Here is a 5172-nt window from a genome sequence, read left to right as displayed (position 1 = left end):
TTCCCAGGGGGGCCTTCTGCTGCTTTAGATACTGTCTACATCTGGACAACTCCTCACTTTTGTCTCCACCCTGGACCCTTCCCCTTGGATTTATCACCAGACCGCACAGTTGTCCAACAGGCTTCTCACCAAAATGTCCAAGTGGGAGCTTTGGTTTCCCCGCTGGTCACCGCCATCCTGGTTAAATAGAACTTCCACCTGCCAAGGAGCTAAGAAGGAAATTGGCACCATCTTTGACTCCATCAGATCCTACAGACTCTATAAAACATACCCGGGGTCTGGCAACTTCTCACATCCTCAACTGTCATCTCCTGGGTCCCCTCTCGCAGGGACACCTCCGCAAGGGCTCTCTCCCAGTTCCTGCCCGTGTCCAGTGCGGTCTGTTTCTCACATGGCCACCAGAGGGCGCCGAGATGCTGATCTCCAGGCTCACAGAACCAATGCAAAGTCGTTCCTCCTCTCTCAGGCCCTCACCGCCACTCTGCCTCCGGCACTTCTTGCCCCACGGGCCTTCTTGCTGCCCCTGAAAACGCTCCAGGCTCCTTCTCACCTTTATTTACCCTTGGCAGGTCCTTCTCCGGCAGTGCTCTTCCCCGATCTTTGCAGAGCTCAGTCTGGTCTGCCTCTTCCCTTCTCCACCATTCCTTCCTCTCAGCCCCCTTTGTGATTTTTTCATGGCACTTTTCACCGCCTATATCATCATTCCAGTCATTATTTTGTTTATTGTCTGTGTCCCTGTTGGCATGTGAGCTCTCTGGGGACAGGGACTTCACTTGGTCTGCTGCCATTTCGCCAGGGCCTGGCACCCAAGCCTAACTTGTTAAATATGAGTTAAACGATGAACTGTGCATGTCAGCCTAACATGGCAGGCGGGAGGCCATCCTCCCCCGCCCTGGGCCAGGACCCATTGAAGGTGTCTTCCCCACCCTGCTCAGCATCAGGAGCTGCTGGCGTATATCCAACATCAGAGCCGGCAGAGCCAGAGGACCGGCGCCCACGGCCAGGGCACAAGGAGAAAGGCCGGAGTGAAGAAGTTAGAGGGCCTGGGGGGTCCATGGAGGAGGGAGTAGACGTTGAGAGTCAAGACCCAAGACCCGTCCGTTGGCGGTGGGGGGGCCCTGGAGGGAGTGGAGATGATGCCCAGAGGCTCCTTGCCTCTGTCTGGCTAGTTCTGTGCAGTTTGGCTTGTTCTGTGCGGTTCATGTGCACGTCTGAAGGCTGACAAGTAGCTAGGGTTGGGGTCTCTGCTCCTCCCCTCCATGGTAAGGATAGGGGCTGGGCTACGGAGTCTTTTTTTTTTTTAAGATTTTTTTATTGATTTTTTTTTTTTTTTAAGGAGAGAGAGAAACATTGATGTGAGAGGGAAGCATCAATCGGTTGCATCCTACACATCACCTACCCAGGATCAAGCCTGAAACCGGGCATGTGCCCTGACCAGGAATCGAACCTGCAACCTTTCGGGACGACAGGGACTTCTGTGTGGAGGGAATGGCAGATGCCCAGTCCTGGAATAACTTTTAAGACATGTACAAATTTAGTATGAGATCAAGGTAGCTTTTCAGTCAGTGGAGAGAAAATACATTATTAAAATAAATGGGGTTGGTCGCTGGGCAGCCATCTGGAGAAAAATAAAGTAGGATCCATACCTCACATTGTACAAGGAGGTAAGATGGGAGGTGTCAGATAACCAAATATAAGACAATGAAACCATAACACTGCAAGGAGAAACCATAGAAGAACGTTTTTAAAATGTGAGTGTGACAGGGGCCCAAGAATCACGAAGAACCCAGGAGCCATAAGAGGAAAGCCCGGTGCACTAAGGGACGTAAGTGTGAAGTCTGAGCGCCTGCAGCCACTGTGAGTAAGGCCGGTGACATTCTGGGCAAACATGGTTGTACCTCGTGAAACAGACAAAAGCTAATTTGCCTCATACGGAAATCAATGAAAAACACCCTCACCAAAGAAATCGCAGTTCACAGGAAAGGGAAATACAGATGGCTTTTAACTCTGAAAAAAAAAAGCTAACTCAGATGAAAAGAAATGCAAATTCAATCCCATGGCGTATCTCTTTGTTCCCTGTCTGCTGGAGTAGCAACATTGAGAAATTATCCCAAGACTGTGTTGGTGAGAAGGCGGGAAACAGCTTCCACGCATTGCTGCTGGGAGGGTGAGCGGGTGAGCCCCCGGGGAGGGTATCTGGCACCAGTGGTGCACCCTATCACCCAGGGACCCTCCCCGAGGGAGGCAGCCTCCAGATCCCCGCCCCCTCAAAGCAGCGTGTGCACCCCGTTACTCAGGGCCGCGCAGCTGGAGCAGCAAAAGGTGGGGCGAGCCCAACCCTTTCTTCAGTAGGACGGAGCAGGGCTGTCACCCGCCTGGACAGGGAGCTCTGCTCCGCTGCAGCAGTGACTGAGGAAGCTCCTTGTGAGCGGAACAGAAGCAACATGCGGCAAAGAGTAGGTGGGAGTCAGCAGCGCGGGGCCCTGGCACCTGCTCCCTGCGGGGTGAGAGGAAGGAAGTCAAGAAGCTTTTCTTCTGCTGGAATGTCTCTGGAAGGACACGCAAGGGACAGGCAAAGGAGACGCCTCCTCTGAGGGGCTGGGGCGCTGGGAGAAGGGCTGGAAGGCTAATTTATTGTGATAGGCTTTTTAAAAAAATCCTTACCCAAAGATATTTTTTCCATTGATTTTTAGAGAGTGGAAGGGAAGGAGAGAGAGAAAAAAAAAATTAACATGAGAGAGACACACATCGATTGGTTGCCTCCCGCAGGAGCCCCAACTTGGCCGGGGATCAAACCTGCGACCGAGATACGTGCCCTTAACTGGGAATCGAACCCGAGACGTTTTGGTCTGCAGGCCAATGCTCCAGCCACTGAACCAAACCGGCCAGGGTGTGATAGGCTTTTCTGTACCTTTCGAATTTTGGACTCATTCAAAGATAATATTAAAATGTAACCAAAAAAACTTCAAAAAAATGTTTGCTGTCTAGGTCCCAATTTAGGGGAGAAGGACAGTTGTGTCATATTGGGATGGGAGGTGGGGAAGAATGATGAGCCCAAGGGGCCAATGGGCATTGGGGTGGGGGTGAGGGGCATCTCCGGGAAGCCTGGCCTGGGGATAGGAGCCGTGCATGGCTGGGGTGGCCACTGAGGGTGTCAAGAGAAAGGCCAAGAGAGCATCCTGAGGGGCAGGTGTGTGAAGGAGAGGGGGAGAAGGTGCACCTGGGTGGGGACCTGCACGGAGGGTGGCCTGCGGGGGCCGCAGGGAAGGATCCTTGGGGTCTGAAAGTGGGGCAATAGGAACCGGGTTGTGCTTGGTCTCTGGGTGTGTCTGGGGCACAGCACCTGATCCAGGGGCAGAAGGAAAGCCCCATGATGACTAGGAAGTGCCCGCGCTCTGTATCCAGGGCTTCATGGGGATTTCCTAGGAGAAAATCCCCTCCCTGAATCCTGAATTTGCTCCATGGAGCCTTTGGACACAGTATGGCTCATAAAGAGAAAGGTTACTGAACTAAAGGGTGGCCTGAGGCCATCAGCCCAGGGAGTGGGTGGGGGTGGGGCAGGGAATCATCACCGGGTCTGTCCAAATCAGCCCCCCAGGAATTTAACCCCAGAGCTCAGCTGATTTGGACTCTGGGAGGACCCTATCAGGCTGGGGACCAAACTCCAGCCACTGGGGACTGCTGAGCTGACCACCCCTCTCTGCTCTGACCTTGGTTGTAATGCTTAGCAGGACTGACCAAAGGCAGAATGGACCTCTATTCAAAGGGCTTCCCAGTGCTGCCTTCAGGGGACCTGCCAGAGACCCTAAAGGCAACCCCACCCCCCAGGGGCTTCGCTTTTGTTTTTGTTTTTTAAAGCTCTTATTTCTATAACAGTTTAGTAAGTGCCCCTCTGTGTCAGATCTTAGACTATAGTAAAGACTTAAAAAATGTTGGCTGCTATTTTAATAAAATGTTAACATTTTTAGGAAGATATAATCATTCTAAAGTTGTATACATTTGATGATAGAGCCTAAAGATTTATGAAGCAAAAATAAAAAGTGACTGAGTTAAAGGGAAAATTGACAAATTCACTGTCAAGGTGGGAGAGTTAATAAACTTTTCTCAATAGCTGATAGATCAAGTGAAACAAATGAAAACTATTTGTAATGATATAAAAGACTTAAGCAGCACAGTTAACATCTTGATTTATTAGACATTTATGGAACGCTGAATATCTATACATTTAAGAAAAAAATGAATCCCATACTAGGTCATACATAAAGCAAATCTCAACAAATTTAAAAGAATCAGGCCAAATTCTTTAACCACAATACCATTAAAAAAACAATAGCAAAAAGATAACAATCCCATTTCCCAACATTTGAAAATTAATAACACACTTTCAAATAACTCATTGATCAAAAAGAAAATTATAATTAAATTTTAAAATACTTAGAATAAAAACATAATAAAATATTGCATATCAAAATCATAGGTTGTGGTAAATTTTATGTTATGTATATTTTACCACAGTTTTTAAAAAGTTGGTTGCAGCTAAAGTAGTATTTGAGGAAAATGTATAGCCTTAAGAGCTTATATTAGGAACAAATCAATGTTTCAAATTCATGAACTAAGAATTCAAAACTGAGAAGTACAGTAAAACAATAGAAGAAACCCAAAGAAAAAGGAAATAAAGAGAAGAACAGAATTTAAATACATGGAATAAAATGGTATAGTAGAAAGAATTAACAAGGCCAAAAGTGGGTTCTTTGAAAAGGTTAGTACAATTAATAAATTTTGGGAGCAACTAAAAACAAATACTGGAAGCAAAAAGAATTAACGTAGGATGAAAAGGAAGAGTAGAACAAAAATAAAAAAGGAGAGATTAACAAGATGTGTGATAGTACTGTGAACAGCTTCACAGCAACAAATTTAAAAGCCCAAGCAAAAGAGAAAAATATATAAAATATTTGTAGAAGAATATATAAAGGATGACTGAGAAGTAATAGAAATTCCAAATGGCCCTATATCCTTTAAAGAAATTGAATTCGTTTAAAATCTACCTCTTCCTGCTCCCACATAATTTCAAAACCAGGCCCAGATGGTTTTACAAATGCTATAAAATATTCGAGAAAGAGCTAAATCTGTATTATCCTAACTTCTCTAAAAATAGAAAAAGAGATAATATTG

This window comes from Miniopterus schreibersii, assembly GCF_964146895.1.
Source record: "Miniopterus schreibersii genome assembly, chromosome: 2".
Classification (NCBI taxonomy): domain Eukaryota; kingdom Metazoa; phylum Chordata; class Mammalia; order Chiroptera; family Miniopteridae; genus Miniopterus; species Miniopterus schreibersii.
Note: the sequence above shows the minus strand (reverse complement) of the source record.